Source organism: Macrobrachium rosenbergii, chromosome 41 (assembly GCF_040412425.1).
Source record: "Macrobrachium rosenbergii isolate ZJJX-2024 chromosome 41, ASM4041242v1, whole genome shotgun sequence".
Taxonomy (NCBI): Eukaryota; Metazoa; Arthropoda; class Malacostraca; order Decapoda; family Palaemonidae; genus Macrobrachium; species Macrobrachium rosenbergii.
In genome coordinates, this window is record NC_089781.1 from 8779397 (window position 1) to 8803396 (window position 24000).

At 37.0% G+C, this 24000-nt stretch overlaps 1 long non-coding RNA gene across 1 annotated transcript in view; it reads right to left on the reverse strand.

Annotated features, from left to right (window-relative positions):
• Positions 1 to 24000, reverse strand: part of LOC136826620 (uncharacterized) — a 356833-nt gene that overhangs the window by 268062 nt on the left and 64771 nt on the right. The window lies entirely within an intron of this gene.

Genomic DNA, 24000 nt, shown 5'->3' on the forward strand with positions numbered 1-24000 from the left:
CATCGTTTTATTATTTTACATTTTATTGTTTTATATCTAATTAGAATGATTACATTTTGCAAATGGTCACAATATATGCGTTTGATTTTAGTTTTACCGAATGTCTCCACAGACCACATTCACCCCACAGATCTTTTGGTTCAACGACCATGCTACAGCTAAGCTGCAAAATGCCCTCACAATCCCCGTTTTCAAAATCCTGCCACCTTTTCTTTGAAGGGGAAATGGGTATTGTGGTCTTACTAGTATTAACCTGTTCTTGATTTTCGCCCCTTGGCGCTCCTTCCTCACCCTTTTCTTATGGACATGTAATAAATAAGGGAATTCTAAAGCCTTTCTCGCTGTTAACTAAATAAAGTCAAATAAGCCCATTGTCAGTAAATATTCCCCATTCAAGTTATGCACGTATGTCCCCGAGGAAAAAGGTTGGTGGAGAGAGAGAGAGAGAGAGAGAGAGAGAGAGAGAGAGAGAGAGAGAGAGAGAGAGAGAGAGAGAGTCAAACGGGGAAAAAATACTCCAAACGAATAAGAAGAAAAAGTTAAAACACCTAGTTATAATAGCTTCATCCCGAAACATTCGAAAACCTTTCCTCAAGATACCAACTTTTCGAGAAACAGGAAGCAATATTTTTGTATATGCTTCCCGACAGTTAATTTCTTATCAAAAGTTACACCAGAGATCTTAAAAGATTCACCGACATTTAAACCCATACCATTTAAATGTAAATCAGGATGCAAAGGTAAAAGCGTTCTGGATCGACTGTCTTACTATGAGTTTTAGAAGAGTTGGGCTTCATACCCCAAAGCCTATCCGACTCGTGAATACGTGCCAAATCTTTAATCAAGGATTCTGCAACCGCAGACCTAAGGAGCGGAGAAGGAACAACAGCATCATCGGCGTATGCAATCAGTTTATCCTCCAAACCTTGCCCCATGTCACTAGTATAGATAATAAATAGCAAAGGTCACAGAACACTACCTTGAGGAATACCTGTAACAACATTATTGATCCTACTATGCTGGCTATTATAACTCAGACCTTTAGGGTTCTGCCTATCAAAACTTCATTTACAAGATTTATATATGAGCCATCAATTCCCAATAATCTTGGCTTATGGATAAGCGCTGCATGATTCACATGGGCAAATGCTGCACTAAAATCTAGAGCACTCTGCAAGATGGCAGATATTGACATGAGCAATGAGTACCAAGGCCTTTACGAAACCCGAACTGTACTGCAGGTAGCAAGTTATAATCTTCAATAAACCTACAAAGACTCTTAAAGAGCAGCTTCTCAAACACTTATTCTAAACTATTTTACTATGACTGTAAGTTTGTACAGCCAATGCAATTTATAAGGTAAAAAAGTGAAGTATTTCAATTTCAGTCCATTTCAAAGAGATAAAAGAAGAAACAAACACTGTGGGGATGGCAACAAGGTACATCACAGATATGCAATGCTTATTCATTTAAATATGCCACTTGTGGATATAATAAGTTTCAGTATTCGTCTCATAATGTGGAATTTAGAATTCGTTGCAAAGGTGGTATTGAATAATAATGAAAGATTTCACGATAGTTATCTGAGAACGGTATGGTACATCAAAAAAGTACATAATCATAACACTATGATACATTAAGTCACAATTAAACATTAACAAGAGAGGGACAGGGTAGGAACACAATCTGTTATTGTTAATCATAAAAATTGCCTCTATACTCCCTCCCACAGAAAACGACTCCTTAGGTTTTTAAAGGGGTTACTTTGATGTATTGTTACCTGCCAGTTTGACCATCTCAAATGAATTACGGGTACGCAACTTTAATTTATACAAGATTTCATTTTAGCTTCGCTCAGAAAAATGTAATTTATCTCTTGTTTTTTCAGGTCTGTCAGTGAATTCTACAACATGACTATAAGCAAAAAACTTGTTGTTTACCTTTTCTGTGCAAAGTCCCATTCGTGATTTTTAGTAGAATGGTATGATCCAAAGTTGGTGAAGACCCTACTTCCTGTTCCACCATCAAGCAGTGAGATACTAAATTCAAGCAGGACAGAGACAGCGTGCATAATGACCTAAGGAGGCGACATCTAAAAACATCCATCATCTCATAGCATAATTTTGGACACACGTTTAAAACAGTGGAAGAAAGGAATGAGGACTAGGCAACACCACATAAGAACTGACTTGTCCGCAAGGGGAGCTTAAAATCTCTCATTAATGCATAAACTCTTTAAAAAAATTTTTTTAGTTATATGATGAAGCATGAAATGACAAAAATCTCTCAATCTCTGACTTAACTTACATAAATAGGAGTGGCACTAACGGTTGCATCTTCGCCAGTCATCTAAAGTATCGAATCTCTTCAACAGGTGTAAGAGGGATAAAAGAAATGGCTTCAAGGGTCAGCCGCCAAGACCACAGTGTCCAATTGGCCCACGGTGGTATTTTAAATCTGAAAACGCACGGTCAAATTTTGTGGATTAAGGTATGTATAATGCCCACTTGTAAATTAAAATGGATCGAACTAAATGGAGGATTTCCGACAAAGATGTAATACCGGCGTTTAATTCGACTTGCTCAAGAATGGCAAAGGATAAATTGGAAAGATATTGAACCCATTCCGAGCTGTTACTCGGCAAAATTCCTTGAAACCTCGTGTCACTGCTTAGGGGTGGCGTATCCTGTTCCACCTAAACTACAGTAGGAACCATAAAAGAGTAGAGCTGGATAATTACAAAATAAAACCTACCGGAGGCTTTTGAAATACACTTATTCGTGATTTAAAGATATCAGAAGGTTAGGTAGAAAACTGAGGATAAACATAATAAACACTGTTTTATCAAGATTTCATTCAACAAGCGGCAAACAAGAGCTTGACACAGCAATCTGAAATATATAATTGAAAATTTAAGCGTTAGAGAGTTAAATCTAAGTATGTTGTCACTTGACTTTTTTTATACTTCTATTCATTTATTTATTGCATTTATTTATTTTCGCTTCGCTGAAGCTGTTAGATTATTAATCCCTTAAAAATTTTCTCTCCGTTCCTCACATATATATATATATATATATATATATATATATATATATATATATATATATATATATATATATATATATATATATATTATATATATATATATATATATATATATAAAATAGTGTTGTGGAATACAGACCTTCAGGAGATTATAGTTTGTCTTTCGAAGAATTTACTAAGCATCATAAGATTGCGCGGTGCGATGTATATATAGTTTTATTTTTTATAAATCGATGTGTGTAACATGTGTGTTTGTGTATACGATCTTATGTGAACAACCTTATTATCTGCTGATAAGTCAGTGCTTACTTAGTCTTTCTGTCGCTCTCTCTCTCTCTCTCTCTCTCTCTCTCTCTCTCTCTCTCTCTCTCTCTCTCTCTCTCTCTCTCTCTAATGTCTCTCTCTCTCTCTAATGAATCTGCAATTATTTTCGAAATATTATACCATAACGGTCACGATTCCTGATATCAAAGAAAATCTGTTTGAGAGAGAGAGCTTAGATGTAGCTGGTCTTTTGACATGAGAGAGAGAGAGAGAGAGAGAGAGAGAGAGAGAGAGAGAGAGAGAGAGAGAGAGAGAGAGAACTACATATGGTCTTTTGACGTGAGAGAGAGAGAGAGAGAGAGAGAGAGAGAGAGAGAGAGAGAGAGAGAGAACTACATCTGGTCTTTTGACGTGAGAGAGAGAGAGAGAGAGAGAGAGAGAGAGAGAGAGAGAGAGAGAGAGAGAGAGAGAGTCTCCAACACCATTAACAAGTTTCTTATACCAGAACCGGAAGAATTCTTATGTTTTTAGCTTTTATACTCGCCGAAGATTAAGCTAGAATGATATATTTTCAATTGAAAAAGAAATATTATGAAGCATAGCAAGAGAGGAGGAGGAAACCATTTAGATTCAAACCGAAACAACAATAAAAATAAAATCAAGAGAAATGAAATGGAGGATGGGAAGCGGAAGAAAGTCATGAAGTCTGAAAAAGGCATAATAAGAACAGCATCATCAGCCTCCTGGCAACAGTAACGGTAGGAAAAGGTGCGACGGGACCAAAAACATTTAATAGAAAAGCATCATCAACAACAACAACAACAATAAAACCCCTCGTAAAAGCATGAATGCAAAGAGTCCATTTTTTTTTTCTTAGAATTTTTTTCGAGGTCGTACCAAATTCGGGCATGGCAGCCCGACCCCTCCAAGTATTTCTTCCGCGTCAAAAATTTACGGCCCCTTGGCGGCTCCTCTGAAGCTGCTGTGTTTCAGCTACTGACTGACATAGACCCTCATCTCGGTAGCACGAAATGGAGTGGAGCATCCGATAAAAGTGGGAATAAGCGAGCGCCAAAAGAATGCTCGGTTGAAAGGAATGTTTTATAAGTACCGATCTCACTTGTAAAACACGGAGCAGAGAACTGGGGTGGAGTTTTTTTTAAACAAGTGATTGTTAATTTTGTTTCGTCCGTACAAAGTAATCCATACACAAATACAAGGCAGATCTTTATTCTTTTGTTTAGAAACGATCAGAAACAACAATTTTCCAGATGGAGTTTGAAATCTTAAGCCATGAATATTCTTCTCTCTCTCTCTCTCTCTCTCTCTCTCTCTCTCTCTCTATATATATATATATATATATATATATATATATATATATATATATATATATATATATATATATATATATATATATATATATATATATATGTGTGTGTGTGTGTGTGTGTATATATATATATATATATAATTTGCAATAGAGGAAAAAAGCAAGTCTCTCCAAACTGTAAAATGCGAGGATTGCTGATTTCTACGGTTCACATGTAGAAAGGAGTAACACAGTGGGTGTTATCAGTGGTGTTTTCTTTCAGGTTATGGAACGGTAGCTGGAAAATATTAACTGTCTATTTTTGCCAGGCCCGTTAATTCAATTTGACCGGTATCATAGTGGTAACAAGTTATATTACTGGGTATCTGCTCCCTTAGCAAGTACTAATGGCTTTGGGATTCCAATGCACAACATTCCAAGGCAGAGCAGCACCCAATGGAGTTTGTGAATCCCTTGGGGAAGGAAATGCACCCCCTAAACGGCAGATGCTACCAGGATGGTAGTAAGCATACCCTCTGCACAAGTCAGCGTTAATGGTTTAGGTTACGTTTCAAATGTACCCCAAGGGAAAGGGTGAACTCCAGCTGAACTCCTATGAGCCACTCTTATATATGGTCACACTCGTCACACTAAAGACTGTGGGTTGCACAAAGCCTCGTATATTGGATGACAAGGACTCGGTTGTTGAGACACTTCTCATATAATTTTTAAGGTAACGCTATTAAAAGCTACTACTGAGGTCAACTTGACTATGCCTCCCAGGAGACTTTTTTGTCCCTAGAAGTTAGATTACTGACTACGAGACCAATTTGGGCAACTCTTCTATGAAATACCCTTTACATAAAGGGGGAAAAACTCTCAATAAACATCCAACCCTCTGTTTGTATAAACATAGCCTTTTCACTGTCTCTGTTGGCTGGAAATTGTCTAGAAGCCTACATCAGGCCTTATATCTCCTTTGATACTTTATCAAATTTACAGGGCACCCTCTAGCAAGGGCTTGTGCTGACACAAGACTGGCTTAGTCTAAACCAGCCAACAACCATTATTTTGTTCAGTCTGCACTAATAATGAGACTTGAAACGTCCGAAACATTAAAAAATTCCAAACTCATTGTCGAAGTAATATTTCTCTCTCTCTCTCTCTCTCTCTCTCTCTCTCTCTCTCTCTCTCTCTCTCTTCTCTATATATATATATATATATATATATATATATATATATATATATATATATATATATATATATATTTTTATATATTTTTTTTTTTCATTCTTTCTTTTTTTTCATTGAATGCTAGTACTCATGTGGCATCCACTACTTTGCGAGAAGACTTTCTTAGTTTCCTATATTTTTTCCTATCTTCAAGAGCAAAAATCACTTCTGTGCTACCCCATATTCAGCCTCGTCTGCAGTTTCAGCTACTACCCAATGGCTTTTATCACGGCTATAATAATTCTATAATGGAACTACATTCCAATATATAGGTGAGTACAGTAAAAAATAAAGATTAAAACGGGAAACTGAAATAAACAAAACAAAATAAAGGAGACTTCCCAGATTCGGATTATTCTCCTTGGAGCTTCACAATCTCTTCGACAATAATGGCAAACCAGATGGTTTACTCTTTAGATGGTCTCGAAAACTATGGCATAGTTTCCTCAAACTAGCGAAATATGGCATGTCTTTAAAAAATCAGATATATGGAGACAAAAAAGTATGAATGCATACCTTCCACTCGTGTTTTAACCATTGATGCCGAGATCCGGGTGTTAATAGGAAGACAAGAAGGATCTCCCCGGGGAAAAAAATATTGCGCTCTTCATAAGGCACTATCTTCTGATTTCCTTTATCTTATTTGCCAAAAACGAGAAAAAAGTGGCGTAAGAAAGAAAACTACTCATGACAAATGAAGGCCTCAAGTAAACATCCGCGGTTTTTCAAACAAATCGACTCTCGATTCTGGTCTATTGCGTGATATGGCAAGTGCATTAATAAAGCTCTTGATGCAAATACCAAATCTACATAAATGAAGGTTTACGACTCGACATCGGAGCACTTAACTTGTGTTGAAATATCAAGGAAATGAACGCCTACGAAATTTATTGCGACGTTAACTCTGATAATCTTATCTAAACATGAACCGTTTCCGGGAATGTAAACAAGTGACATATTTAAACGGCAGTTACTGGACCACGGAAAAAAAAGAGAGTGATAGAGAGCGAATCAAAATTTCAAAAAACAACGCCTTTCGACTTCATGTCTCGACAGAGAGAAAGAGAGACAGAATGTAGGAGGGAGATTTGAATCCATTTCTCATTCTGCCAGTGAGAGAGTGAACCATATTGTGCCGAGTATATCGCGAGCGCTTTGACTTGCCTTTATGATTGGTTATCTGCCGTTAAAATATTACGTTGATGCGCGTAATCTACAACTAGGTACTAGAAGCAGGCTCTGAAGTTTTCGATTGTGGAAGGAACCCTGGAAGTCTCTGCATTCTCGAGACCTTTTGACAGTTAAAAAAATTAATCTGCAGTAAGATGAACGCCCAATTTTACTTTACCCACATTTAATTCCTTCATGTTCACACACCGACCCCAAGAATCACCAGGATGCTATGGGACCTCGACATAATCATTTCTACTAGTCCCAGTATCTGTCAGCAGATTGACCAGCTAATGTTTCATGCCCCGTAAATCATGTCTACATAAATCCTCACTTGCATCCCTCTGCTAAGAGTAGAACTGTGTTTTCTGAAACGTCTAGATTGATAAACAACAAAGAACCCAGGAATATTTTATACTTCAAATGACTGGAATTTTGCTCTTTCAGTTACTAACTTTATGTAAACGATCACTTCGTCACCATGAACGGCTAAAAAATAAAATCATAAACAACAAGTCTGATGTACATTTACCAGCTAATTTTTGAAGCTAGGATGAACACCCTTTGCGCAAAATTTCCACAACGCAGAAGACTTGTTAGTGGTGTGTTGCTGCATGCCCACTATATAAACTGCGCTTTCGGGATATAATTTACATACCATCAAGGTAACACTTTTCCTGTTTCCCTTTCTTTCTTTTTTTCGAACGCTTCTGAATTAACGTTTTTACAAGCTAGCGCCTTTCATACAAAAATTCATTGTTCCAGCTTCCTAGCTTCCATTGACTCTGACAACTCTTACTTATTTCAACGTTCAACTTTCTCAATCAATCGGTTTAGCAGCTTTTACCTTTTCCTTTTGCTTGTATTCAACATCCTCACTTCACGTCCACAGAGTTCATTAACCTCAATAAGTCATCTATGCGTCCAAGTTTATTCCAAACACGCTTCAATTCTTTCCAGAGGTCGACTTCCTTTTCTGCCTTCATCCTACATTTACCCGTTACATTTACTGTCGAATACTTTAATGAATCAACCACCCCTATCTTTCCACCATCCATACTAACTATCAAAGTTAAATCTTTCAATTTCCCTTCATTATCATTCTCACAATAATTCTTCCCTTCAACTTTCTCTTCTTTTAAAATTTTCAAACTTTGTCATTATCACTCAGTTTCATTAGAAAAACTGACTAAGCTGGTCTCTAGGCCCGTGGTTCACCCTATATCCAAAGGGCATTCTTTCTCACTATGGGGTCCCAATTCTCCGTATTCCAGTACCTGTGGAAACAGGGCATGGGCATCCCTAACCCTCGACCTTTCCACGTAGGACCACCTACTTCAACTGCAGTAGCAGTGGCAGCAAGTGGTACTACGTGGAAGTCAAAAGTTTTTTGAATAAAGACTTAGATGTATGATTGCATCGCTGAGTCTACTCAACTCTGTGGACATGAAGTGAGGATGTTGAATATGTATATGTATATGTATATGTATATGCATATGTATATATGATAAACCGATTTCTTTTTGCCTAATATTTATGAATCTGTAATAGCCACAACGGCCTTTTAACTTTTCGATTTATTCACACTTTCTGGATGAGCTTGTCACTTCAAAACCGAAGACCCAAATGAAGAAATAAATGAAGAATGACGCCACTGCAAAATTAGAACCCGCAACTAATATGTAAGAATGAGGTGGGGGTGGGGGTTCGAATCCAGCCTCGGTCGTTAGTGTTTCTCCATTTGTATGTCAGGTGCGGAATCGAATAACTTGGGATATTAATGTAATGAAGTGTGATATTGCGAACCCACCGACAGTGGGAAATGGCACCTAAATGACAGAGAACCCTCTTTCTACTGAGGCCAAAGGCAACCACTCATACCATTAATAAAAGACGGATATCACAGTGGTATTTATAAAATACACATCTTATAAATTACTGCTGTAAAAGTGCTAAAGGGTTGGTGACGTGGGCACTATATCCCAATCCAGAGGACTGCTTACATGAAGGGTTGTGGAACCCATGGTGAAAGGATATGGCCCCGAAATAGCAATCCAGCCTCTTATCCTAAGGCTAACAGCAGTCACATTTCTGTTCCCTTATATATGGGAATGCCAGGTATTAGAAATAAGAGCGCTCTTGCTGTCCTTTATGGTGTGACATTCGCTAAAGGTTCATTTCCTATATCCTTGCTATATATATATATATATATATATATATATATATATATATATATATATATATATATATATATATATATATATATATATATATATATATATATATATATATATGTATACATATATATATATGTATATATATATGTATATATATATATATATATATATATATATATATATATATATATATATGTATGTATACATATATATATATGTATATATATATTACATATACATATGTAAATGTTTATGTATGTTTATATGTATATATATAATATATACATATATAAATGTTTATGTATATGTGTGTATAATATATATACATACACACACACACGCACACACATACATATGTGTGTGTGAGCGCGCGCTCGTGTGTGTGTGTGTGTATGTATGAATGGACGTGTTAAAGTGCACCATAAACATAAAGCTCAAAGCTATTCCTTTGTAAATTTTGCAATATCCAACGAAAACATTGAGATTAAGTCTTTAACGACCCCGAATTAATTACAGCTAACACAATGGAATTCTGAAAATTCAAGCCTTCTACGTATATGAGAAAAAAAAAGAGGACCATGCGAGAATGCGCAGCTCGTCGAGAACACTCGACCAGCAAAACATAGGTACGGTGCATATGATACGTTTATCAGAACACGTTACCACACAAGCTCATGAATATACATATTGTGATTGCACAGGCCCACGAGACTACAATTAATGCTATATACAAACATACATTAAAGACAGGACACGCATAGCCACGTAGACGTTTCGACCCATATGGAAAACAAACGCTCGAGGAATTCTCTTTTGCTCCGCCGACAGGAATCATAATTTCTTTTCCAAAAGTGGTCTCTATACTAGGAAGCCAACTGCAGGACGTGGATGATGTTCTCCTAGGTACAGAATTATTCTCAATTACCTGTGACCTTGGCAAAAAAGGTTATCTGTTCCCGTTTTACGGCCTCGCGCCGTCTGCATTAATCCACGGGTTAATCCGGGTCATTCAAGTTATAACCTGACTACTAAGTAATATATGGAAAAGGTGCAACCTGACTACTAAGTAATATATGTAAAAGGTGCGCCATACCCGAAACATAAGATATATTCTATTTTCTCTCTTCCTTTACTTTTATGCCTTTTTTTCAACTTTTTAGTTTTTGGAATGCAGTAAGGAGCTTTAGCTTGATAATTCAGCCTTCTGATTGTTACCATAACAACACACCTAATGCTAAAATATTTCAAATCTTCAGACCGTTTTATCATTGGTCTTGGAAACAAACAGTGTAAAACTTACTTGTTCACTAATAAAAACCAAGTAAAAAATGCGCCGAAGAAACTTTGGCGCAATCGAGTGTTCTGTACAGCGTATAATCAAGGCCACCGAAAATAGATCGATCTTTCGTTGGTCTCGGTATAATGGTGTATGAGCCGCGGCCCATGAAACTTTAACCACGGCCCAGTGATGGCCTGGCCTATATCGTTGCCAGACGCACGATTATGGCTAACTTTACCCTTAAATAAAATAAAAACTACTGAGGCTAGAGGGCTGCAATTTGGAATGTTTGATGACTGGAGGGTGAATGATCAACATACCAATTTGCAGCCCTCTAGCCTCAGTAGTTTTTAAGATCTGAGGGCGGACAGAAAAAAGTGCAGACGGACAGACAATCGTTTTCTTTTCAGAAAACAAAAAGGAATCTTTAAAGCATCACACACTTATGCAAAATAAACTTTCCAGATATATTTTCGTGTAAATATAACGGATTTGGCGTTAACCCAATAACAACCCCAAGCCCTCCCTATGCCTAACAATACTGCGGAACCAGAATGGGACATTTCATTTCGTCTGTTTGTTTGTTGTGTGTAAGTGTAAGTGTGTGTTTTTAAAGAGGTTTAGGAAGAGGGTAGTAGACTTGGGATAAAGGGGTGAAAACTAACCTAACCTTCCCAACGGTTTACCTGAGAAAGCGGATTTCCGTATGACAAGATTCATTAAGCAATGTCTTTGCGCAAAAAAGGGAAGGGGAAAATTTATTATATATGAGAATAATCAAACTTCTTCCAAGAATGGGATTAGTATATCCCTGAAACCTAGGGACATGTAAAACAACTATACGAAAGAATCACTAAAACAAAGGTTATCTTTTTTTCCACTATTGTTGTTAATGATACAACTTTTGAAAAAATGGAAATCGTCTGACACAAGTGCACTCAAGTTCAGTTCAAATGATTGTGAAAAAAATCTAAAAGGGTTTCCGCCGGAAACCAGGGCTTTTTTACATTTTTTTTTTAAAGCTCGTGTGAAGGGGTACTGCTATGCCGCAGGAGCATCAGGAGAGTTCGTTCTCCTGTGAGTAACCCCATTGTCGTTCACATTTCGTTGTTTTTCTATGAAGACTGTCAGAGTTACTCAAGGTCAAAGCCCAAAAAAGAATATGAAGAAAAAGGAAAAATTTTTTGCTCTATAATTTGTAACTACACCTAGAATGTGGAATCATCACTAGCCACTCAAGCAACGAGTAAATAAATAGCGTAACTGGTTCATAAAATTAAGACGAATTTTATTCTACGGTCGTAAATTTCATCTGAGACTTCATCTGAGTCGGGTCTAATGATGAAATAAACCTCTTCCAATCACCCTCTTATCAAACACTTCAAAAGATTCAACTTCCCAACGGCACAGAAAAACATCCTTGAACACTTTCCAGCTTGAATTTATATTCATGCCTGACATCCTCACATCATCATTACACTGCCGACGCGACGAAAATGAAGTTGCGTCAGTTTTTGCAAGAGGAGATTCCTATGATCAAAAACGCGGTGCCCTTCTAAAAAGGTTATCAATGCTATCGTGGTGCTCGCCTCTTAACTGCGCCTAATTCACAAGAGCCACTTGGAAACAACGCGTTTTTTTTATTTACTTTTTATTTCTGTGCGAGCTTTCAGGCCGCACATCTTTAAGAAGAATACTATGAGTAAGATGGCATGAACGAGTTAGAAATGATACCATACGAGAAATTACGGAAGCTCAGCATGTAGACTGATTGATTATGAAATTCAGGTCTTGAGGACCAAGCGCCGGAACCCATCAGGATTATTCAGCGCCGTAATGAAGGTGAAATATATAAATTAATATGACTGAAAATGAATAGGTGAATGATGACATAGTAGTAAAATTCAGTGTTAATATATGAACGTAAAAAATGAAGAGTGATATTAAATACGACCAACAAAAAATATATTTATATTAAACTTTTATATTTAAAATATATACTTAGTATAAAATATAAATAAGACTAAAATCTTCATTAAATATGCTAAGATCATGTCTCATTAAAAGAACCAGATTCTTTCAGATAACCCATAAGGTTATCTACCTCAACGTCATCATTTCAAATGTCTAAAATAGTCTTCCCAGTTAGTAAGTACTCTGCCCTATGGCGATTAGATTTAGGACAGCGCACCAGCATGTGTTCAACGGATAACTGACCACCATAGTGAGCACCAACTGGGGCACTGGCTCCCTCTAAAATATAGCCATGGGTGAAGCGGGCATGGCCAATCTTAAGCCGTGTTAGGATGACCTCAAATCTTCAGTTACGATTAAAACCCGAACTCCAAAAATCGATACTTTTTCTAATGTTTCTGTACTTCCTATCTGTGGATAAAATTGGGGAATTCCATCTCTGCTGCCATTTCGTTTGAATGTATCGTCTGGTAACTGGACGCATATCCAAATGTGGCACCTTATTAGCTAAGAAATCACATCTTGCAGCATCCTTTGCTTTACTATCAGTCGGTTAGTTCCCTTCTAAACCAGTGTGCCCAGGAATCCAACAAAACTTTACTGATTTGTGGCGAACAGAAAAATAAAAAAAAGCCATTCCTGAGCCTTTTGAATTAAGGGATGGGTAGGGCTAAACTTCTTAGGGCTTCTAAAACACTTCTTGATTCACTATATATTACTGTGGATTTAAATTTCTTATCAGATGCAAGATTTAAAGCATCAACCATGGCTGTTGCTTCAGCAGTGAATATGAATGAGGAATCTGATAACTTTTTTTATATATGATTCCTCCCCTCACACGCCACTGCACATCCTACTCCATCTTCTGATTTTGATCGGTCTGTATAGATTTTCCTGTCATTTATATGCTTCTCATCATGCTCCAAAAACTTGTTTCTGACTTTTTCTTCCGGACGATCTTTCTTCTCTGTCTCTTTAATGCAGACATAATTATATTGCTGGAATAAACCATGGAGGGATAGCAGGATGTTTAACTTGCAGGATCTTCTGCATTTTTATACTTTCATCCTCCATTTCACCCAGCCGTCTGATTTGAAATGGTATTGAAGATCTAGAACCAAACAGACTTGAGTCACATTCTTTTAAGATCTCAAAAGAAGGATTCTCCTTTGAGCTTTTCAGCCGCATGGTGTATCTCAGGCCTAGCTCACGCCTCCTTAAGCCCAGTGGTAGCTGATGGGAGTCTACAAATACTTTCAGTGGGTGAAATTCTAAAAGTGCCAGTGCAGCTCCTTAGCCCATATTATGCACAACGTCCAATTCCTTAAGTTTAGTCTTATACTTGGAAGCCATAGTCTAACTTGGATAAATATACTGCCTTATAAAGCCTGAACAACGATTTCTTATCAGCACCCCCAATTAAACTTAGATACTACTTTTAAAATATTTAGTGATCTCTTCACTTTCACTTTTAACTGGTCAATATGATTATTCCAAGTGAGCTTTTCATCACAAACCATTCTTAAATATTTTACTTCAGTAGAGTAAGGTAAAATAATTCCATTTAAGCTAAGAGTTGGAATGGTTTCCTTAGTCCGGCGCCTGCAGAACCGAACAGCGACAGTTTTTGATTCGGAAAATCGAAATCCTTGCTCATTAGCCCACTTGCTTACTTTATCGATGGATCTTTGCATGAACCTGCTAGTAGATACTGCATCTTATCCTGTGCAGTACAGAGCCAAATCATCTACAAATAAAGAGCCTTTTACTGGTGATGACATCTATATGAAAAGGAGAATGATATGGGTCGGACATGTATTTTGCACAACCCCAGAGACAATAATGTGATAACGTCAGCTGGGACCCTGCGAGCGCCGAAAGAGTTGGACAAGAACTAAGGGATGGGAGGCTGGGGATGACGAGATTTGTGGATGATAAGAGCATCAAATGGCGTTGGAGGCGATGATGATCACGCTTTTCTCTGATAACTCTGCAGGAAACAGCCCACATACAAACCTGGTCATCTTTTTACCAGTTCCGCCAAAATTAAATGAAAATAAATCTCTTATATCACACCTACGTGTGATGTACTAATACTTATTCAACTAAAAATGCTGCTTCTAGAGGTTACGTAGTCCTCGAAATACCTATCTTCGTCCGCCTCCAGTAAGTGACTTTTGTCCAAAAATTCTTGTTGATATCTTCGGCAATAAAGTCTCACCCTTAAAAGTGACTTTTTAAATGGTAAATTCTAAGCATTCCTGTTCTTAAGCGTTAGTTCTATTGCATCTTGACTCCATCTTGCGTCTGAAACAATAAAAATTACTTTGTGCGCAAACCTACAGCGGCCATTGTCACCCATAGCTCCTCGTAAACCAAATATTTGACATTCTCTGAATGCGTCTGTCTGGTGCGGCGCGTCATCGTGTTTTTGACGACTTTTGATCGAAAAGGAGCTCTTATTATAAAAGGAATATATCAGTTACGTGATATAATATCTTAAAGACGGTACGTGTGCACGCGCATATATATATACAATATATATATATACATATATATATATACTGTATATATATATATATATATATATATATATATATATATATATGCATATATATATATATGATATATATATATGCATATATATATATATACTGATATATATATATATATATATATATATATATATATATATATATATATATATATATATATATATATATATATATATATGTTTGCATGTGTGTGTGTGTGTGTGTGTGTGTGTGAGGAGGAGGGCGGGCGAGCGAGCGTAAACTTGTGTGCATTCTCACAACCATGTGCGTATGAAGGTAACATGGTGCTAACTAGGCAAACGTGAGCGGCTCGCTTGTTTGTGTGCGACTGCCTCTTGAAACCTGTTTAATATGCTCGGCCCAACACAGGCCCTCTGAGAAGGCTGGGGTTGGGGGAGGTTGTCTTGGGAGATCCAGTGGGAAGCGGACAGTAGTATACTCACGGTAGCTAAAGATATCAGGGAGTGTTGTTTTTGTTCATTTGTTTGTATGTGATTGCTCCTCACGGGGCATTTCATTCAGGTTCCTGCACCGCGCAGGGGATTTACGTCGAACAGGTCTCCTTTCGGGATAAAATCGCCGTTTCCCGATTTTTTCGTCACAGCTTAGGAGGAGATTTCGAAACATGTGGGATGCTCTCTGCCTCGCTCTATACAATTTTGTTTTCTCGCGGGTGGGCCATATTTGGCAAATCCTTTGGCTAAGTGCACATCTTGCAGTTCTGATCAATTAGGAGGGATGGAGGCAAAGGCTGCGTTGCTCAGCTCTAATGGGATCTTAACTGCGTCAGAAATTTCTGGTATGAGCAAATATATAAAGAATTACTAAAACTTGCTTCATTTTGGCTGCATAGAAACTCTGAATGTAAATCAGATTTTCTGAAGCGTATTATATGAACCTACCATCCAAATTCTTCGCCAACATAGATGCATGTCCCGAATTTGATACTAGGATGCCATTGTCCTTGGAATAGGTCAACGGGTATAATTAAAATTCTTCGGCACTGGCAATAACATAGGCAGCTACTAAGCCTTACGACATAAATGACTAGAATTCTCACCGACAGATTCTTAGAACGATTTTAAATAAGGATGTGAACATATACTTCAGAGCTGGTGATATAATTGTAAATTCAGCACAGCATGTTGCCTCGATAATTGTGAATTTAATGGGTCCTACTTCATTCGGATAAGGTTGCCCAGGCTTTACGCCATTTTCTCTTATAATTCACTTCCGTTGTTACCATTTAATTCTATCCTCAGAGAGAGCGAGAGAGAGAGAGAGAGCTAATTAGAAAAGAAATATGTCGGGAGAATAATAAATAAATTACAATAAAGATGTAAAAAATAGAAAAAATTATATATGTATATATATACACATATACATATAATAATATATACACACACACACACGTGTGTGCAAAAGCTGAAACAATATACACGTTTTCAAAATAACTACAATTTCTTGACAAAATTCAGGCAGTCCAGATATAAATTCAATGGGAACGGTGAAAATAAGGCCTCACAACAGAAAAAATACTATGTGAAAACGCTAATACGAGAAAAATGAGAAACCACAATTCCCCCGAACTCATCTGGCACCTGAGAACTGATTTCGGATTATTCTGGTCGAAACTCTCGTTTGGACGTGATGAAAATAAAACCCATTTAAAAATAACTCACATCCAATTTAGGCACTCTCTGGGATATCGCCTCTTACTAATAAGGAAAACAAGCTATACTATCCTTTTTATCCAAAAACGTTCACCTTTGCCTACGATAGTAATTTCACTTCAAACGACCAATAACGGAAAATGCACTTCATCCTATTTTTAAAAGTCTCACCTCTACTTCATAAAACAAGAAAGTAGACAACTTTTAAAAGTTATATGCATGTTTAATCAGATATAAATACTACAGGAAAGGAACCAAAGTTCTCCTCACATTTTCGTGTCTCCGATGCATTAATCACACGTCTCAAGGTTACTGTCAACTCTCATGTCGTCACAAAGACCACTGCCTAAAAGCCGCCTGAGAAATAATAACGAAATTAGGAAAATTCCAGTTAAAACTAGGGGAGGGGTGCTAGTGTTACGCTTGAGCGACTTGCATCGTCGAGCTAATGATTCATAAGCGCTTTAGATGAAACCACAGAATGTTAAACTTTTCCTAAAATACTATTGCGTAACTGGACTCCTACAAGAAGTCCAGTGTTGTTTAGCACACAGACGCACACACACTCACAAACACGAGATAATAGTACATAACTGGATATCTGAAGCGTCTCAAGAATAGATGACTAACTGCAGCGTATCAGATTTGGCAAAACGTACGCAAACAGAAACGAGTTATTGACTGTTATTTGATAAAAAAATATATATATTATTTAATAGTCCTACAAGCATTATTGAAAAATTGACAATGGACGTATGATAGAAGATTATCTGACGTTACTTAACACTAAGGTAAAAAATGAAAGTATGTTCATTTGATAATAAGAAAATCATGCCTGTTTACCAAGTACTGCAAAAAGGCAATGACATAATTAACATTTTAAGCAAGGTAGGGTTGCAAGGGCACCGGAATTTGTGAAACATTTATAGGATTCAAATAAATGAAAAGTGTTTTAATTTCTATTTACCATATGCTAGCGTCACAGGAGCACCAAAATAATAAGTGAAATTACAGGCAAAATCCACACAACGTTGTATTTGACTAAGGTGCCAAATTTAATAAATTAACTTACGAAATTCTCTATTGTTAAAGTTTTCAAAATACTGATAAAAACTAAACTTCATCTGATTTCACAAAATGCCATTCAGACAAGGGCACTGACGAAAGCTCCTCTTGAGTAGTAATTAAGATGCCACTCTCCTGCAAGAAATACTGCACATTTTTTGTAGTTTTGAACTGACATTAAATTCAAGATTATCAAGTTTTACTAAGGTTCCAGTGTGTGGGTGCACATTCTGAGTGGTGTCAATAATTTAACTGAGAACGGGCTATTAACATTAAATACTAATTAACCAAAAAAAAACAATGTCGATTCTGTCAGAAGCTCGCCATTCCTGACATAAAATGTTAACCCATAAGGAAGAATGTCTTCTAATATTCTGCCTCAAGCTGATAATTTTGTTTCCTTGTCGTAACTCCTTCACAGTCTGTAAGACTACCTGTGAACAGCAATTACATTTCTTTCCAGTGAGTCAAAACTTTCTCAGATAAGTATCCTCAATTGAAGTGTCTCTCAATCAGCTTCCACCATATAAAATATAGATTACATAAATTTATAGACCGATCGTCCACATGAACATTCACAACATAAAATCAATGAAAATAGGAACAAGAAATTTATAATAGGACTCACAGAAGGCACTAAAAACAAATTATTAGTTGAACAGATAAAACAGTAACCTGATCTTTCATACATCATTAGAATAACGAAACGCAACGTCACATTGGTTAATAACACTTCCAGCAAAATCCCTCCATGGTACGAACTTGAAAATGATGTTTCATTAAAATAAGTTTCCGAATTAGAATTCTCAGCATCTGGTACAAAAACAGTATTTTGAATGACAAGAATTGAACAAACCATACCCTTTCTTTTCAGCTAAAAAAAGCTGACCCGATACTATATACGCACTCCGCCCAAAACCGAAGGTATAAAAAAACGGGTGTATCACCTAAGGAACCAGTGATACACGAAAGCAATGCATAAAATGTTGAAGAAAAACTATGATTTAATCAGGTCTCCAGATGGCAACCAAGTTGTCTATGACGAAAGAATCTCGTTGCCAACAGACAAATCAACTGGTAAGAATGCTCTTAATTTACCGGTCAAATTATTTGCTTATCTGTCCGTCTATACACGCACACACACATATATATGTGTGTGTGTGTGTGTTTGTGTAAATATATATTAGTCAGTGTTACGCCCTTATTGTTTGTGAGTACACTTATTTACTAATGACATTCTACCTCCTGAATCTACGATGTTTCAAGATCCCATTAAGCAGGAAGAGGGATTAAAACAAGATGACCAAGCTCTTCCGTGTTCTCACCCCCAAGCGTTTTCGTTTCTTTATACCTCTCCTGGGGAGAACATGAGAGCGCTTGGTCAACTTCTTGTTCTAATCCTTCCTCCAGATGAAAGGCATACATAATGACATGTATCAGCCATATTTCATATTTTTTGAGAAGTTACTGAGCACTGAAAAGCGATAACAGATTTTAAACTGCATAATCACTGAGAGTACAAATCCGAACACGGTCATCATACACGTTATTGCTGCACAGGGAAATGAACTGAAACTGAGCCCATTCACGTGATGGCATCGTTTTAATATTCTTCTTCTTCTCCTTCTTCTTTCGACCTTATCAGTCCCGCTGTATAGCAGGGTCGGCCGCTCGAGTCAACTTTCTCCAACTATTTCTATTCCTTGCATCTTCCTTCCCGCGTCCCACCTCACCCATATCCCTCGCTACCACATCCATCCACCTGATCCGTTGACGCCACACGCTCCTCCTTCCCATCACTGGCATGTTCTTAGCTCTCGTGATTGGTTCCATCTCCTCTCCTCTTATTACATGGCCATGGTATCTCAGACGGGCTTCCCTAGCCTTCTCCTTTACATTGCATATACCACACATTCTTCTTATATCTTGACTCTCCCTCCTTTCCAGTAGTGATATTCCAGCAATCTATCTCACCATCCTCATCTCGGTGCTCTCCAACAGTCCCTCTTTACTCGTAGGTGCCCAAGTTTCTGCACCATATAATAGTACGGGCCTGATACCTGTCTTATAAATCTTTATTTTCAGCCTTAATGGCATTTTCTTGTCTAAAACAACTCCAGTTACTTCTCTCCATTTTCGCCTTGCTTCTTTCACTCTCTGTCTCACTGCTTTATCAGTATCTCCCACCTCTGTTATCACTGATCCCAAATAGTTAAACTCATAGCGAGATCCATACAGGGAAATTCCAGGCTATGTTCGCAATATCGCCGTTCCTTGTAAGTCGGTCTATTCATACAGATGGACCCTCACTCTCATATTGGAAGAAAATTAGCCAGGCGGCATTCTTCTTCTCCCCTTCTCTTATTTTTTTCTGCAGGGGAGACGGTGGGACATGCATGAATACATGCATACAATCTCCATTTACCCGAGATGTTATCTGGGGGTGTCAGTTAGCGCTTGTCGTGCATGTTCTTGTCAACGTTCATTGTTACTCGTTTACAAACAATGCTCTCCGACGCCCGATGGTCCCATTATCTTAGCAGAGGGCCGCAGTTAGGAACTGTCAATGGAGTTGTCTTTTGAGTGCTTATGACCACCAAAGCCATTTTTAGCAACGGACGCTTGAATTTCCTGTTAGAGGGGCAGTTTCGTTAAGTTTTCAAAATGCGACGTCTCGGTCTCTTCTTCAAAAGTAGGGAAGCAAGAAAAAATCTTTGGTCACTAACCGAATTATGTCTTTCAGTTGAAGTGTTTCGTAAGATGTGATTAGCGTAAGTATTTTCTTCTCATCAGAGACACTGAATCTTAGCATCCGACGTGATAACCTAGTAAGAATGTGGCGGAGTAGCCTAATTGCGCGATCCTAACAACAGTTGCTGGGTAAACCAAATCCAAGGACTCCGGAACATCATAAACAAGCTGGCAACCTTAACCTGCAACCTGACCTTCACATACCAGAACGTATCAAACAGAGCATCTGTGACCGTTGATTATCAGATTGTATCTCTCCATTCTTAATCCTCTGTTTGTCACTGAAATATTAGAGCCTCCAGTATTGTCTTCTTTTTCCTTTACATACAATTTTATGAGAAGATTCGTCATGTTAGAAAATGCAGCTTAAGCTAGATTTATGAACAAGATAATGACATCACAATTGTGAAAATGCCATAAGTATTTTTCCCTCCTTTTCCTGGCATTATTCATCTGAGGCTTGAAAAGATTTATAATAGGCAAAGTGAGAATAACATTTTTTGTTTTATCTTTATTATTGTTGTTGATATTGGCAACTTCCCATAATCCTGGATTTATGAAGCAAAACACTGAAGAGAAAATCAAAACTCTCAGAAAGAACGGATCTGATGTGACCCGGTGGGCTGATGTCAATGACAGTTACGCTATATATGCCGTATATATATATATATATATATATATATATATATATATATATATATATATATATATATATATTATTTATTATCATTAGTCATTAGTTTTCCCTATAGTTATATTGTACCTCGAACGCCAGACCATTTCCAGCCTGTCAAACAGGAAGTGCATCACGCAACTGTTATGGTTTTTTGCACTTCGGAACCAAAAAGAGTCTAGAAAACCATACCAACATCGGCATGCTGCACTTTCTGACAGATTGGAAGTGATACGACGTCCGAGAGGCGCAATATAACTACGGGGAAAACTGTGATGACTGTTTCACAGAAAATGATCGAACCAAGGGTATGAGAAACCACGTAAATCCATTCAAGTTTGACACAGACTGGTTAATTGGCAACAATCTGTAACAAACTTGTGTGTGGAAAATTTCACTGTTGTGTTATGGGAATTCTAAACCAACAGTGTAATACATACATACATACATATATATATATATATATATATATATATATATATATATATATATATATATATATATATATATATATATATATATAATATATATATATTTTATATATATATATATATATATATATATATATATATATAATATATATATATATATGTAGAATCTCTGGTCGCTTTTTTATAGACACATGCTTGTAATTCTAATAGCCGTTAATGGATCTTAACTTCTCGAATTCAAGCTTTTTCCAAATATGCTTGTAACTAAGAAGCCGTGTTTGGATGTTACGGCACACACACAGTTACAACATATCCAAAAACACACGAAGAATATATGAGATATTAAGAGGGCATTATATATATATAGAATTAAACCAACATATATATATATTTATATATATATATATATATATATATATATATATATATATATTATACATTATTATATATATATATACATTTTATACATTATTATATATATATATATATATATATATATATATATATATATATACATATATAGTGTTTGTAAAACTTCACGGTTTTATAATGGGATTTCTAAATAGAAGTTTCTTAACACGCAAAAGGCTAGGCAAATATCATAGCAACAGTGCAAAAGTAACTCCAAGCTCAACAGCGTCGTCCTGCCTTGACAAGGTAGGGCAGCAGTGTTAGGATGTCATCATTCCTATTCAGTGATTTTTAAGGAAAGATAAATCATGCCTTTAAAAGTAAATATCATCTAATAGAAATATTGAAATCAACAAGAGTTAACAAGGTTCTAATTAGATGATAAAATGTTTCAATGATCTCTTTCCAACTGAACTTTCTTCCACGTGGTGCAACTTCGGAACCCCCTTGCAGAGAATCAGAGAAAAACAAAATCTCTGATCGGGATCACATTCCTTGCAAATTAGCATTCAAGTCTCCAAGTAACCAAATGCTCTAGTTCGCTCCCAGGTGGAATCTAAATTCTATTGTTTACTATCCAGGACAGTAGCTTTTACAAGGAATTTATAAGCTAACGAGACTTGGTCGTGCATTCTTGTTGGTTGAGGTAACGGCCGGGCTTAAAGGTGACATTTCCAGCACGGTTCGCGCTCACAGCAGGGACAGGTCTGGAGTTCCTCTATTTCCTTCTTGGGTGCTGTTCCAGCTGCAGATTCTGGGATCCACATATTCCCCTGTAGCTTTAGCCTTTCTCATTAAGGTCATCAGTGCTGCTCAATCACCTCATTGATCCTTTCCCAATGCCCGAGATCTCGCGTCTGTTTGTTTAACTAAAGCATTTTATCATTATGCTAGTTCGCGTGTTCGGATGTCCGCCAAACCGATGTTAAAGGACTGACATGGTGTAATGTAATTCTCAAAAGTGGACTTGAGACACATAGGGAATAAAAGAATGAATGCTGTCTTGTGTTTACGCAGAACTCACCTGATTTTTGTGGATGAATATTTTCGCATATGCACGCAGGCAGTACCAGTGGCAAAATTGAAGCAGTTCACGTTTGAGCGATATTGCTGTTACCGTACGAACAACTGCAGTTCCTTTACTGCCAACATATACTAGGCTATATCTGTTTACCAGGTCGTCGTTTTTCAAGCGCTCTAGTTTTGGATGTCAGGGGACAATTATCCATAAATTTCCAGTTTATTTTTCTCTTCGTTGATATAAGTTACGTGCTTCTTTACACCGGTTATGATCGAGAGGCGTGCAAATAACTTTCATTTCTTTCATACTAAATTTTGAAAAAAAGTAGTGCTTACTTTGTTATAAATTTTCATAATAAAAATAGCTTTCTTGGTTTTAGCATTTCTTGTTCGCTCTTATTATTAGTACTGTTGTAAGCTCTCAACGGCAAGAATGGATTGTCGCATGTGTCCTTGTGGATTTATCTACGCATTCCATTGTCCAATTAGTATTCTGCTGTTTTAAACAACATGGTTATATCTGTCACAACATTCTACTGTTTACCCAACGTCTCCATTTATATGTCGAATCCATTTGAAATTTTGCTTTGAATGAGCTTCCCGTCGACCAAACAGCAACAAAACGTCGTTAAAGCTGACAGATAACAGTTATCTTTTTTTCCTCCAGCCTTACGATATAACAAGACAGCAAAATGCAGCTTTCATTAATCAACCATCCACATCATTGGGAGATTACGCACAATACGAAGTGCAATTTGAAATTCGATTGGTCTACAAAATTGACAAGGTGAGCGTATAAAATACACTTCTGCTTGGCAAAAACTCGTTTCATTTCGAGTTTTAGGTTGTTATCTCTCCCTCTCTCTCCAGAATTAATAGACTTGTAGTTGTATTAACCTTCGTAAAGGAATTTTAGCTATACAAAAAGTAATTAATACATGGTAACAATCATTAAGGCATCAATCTACTT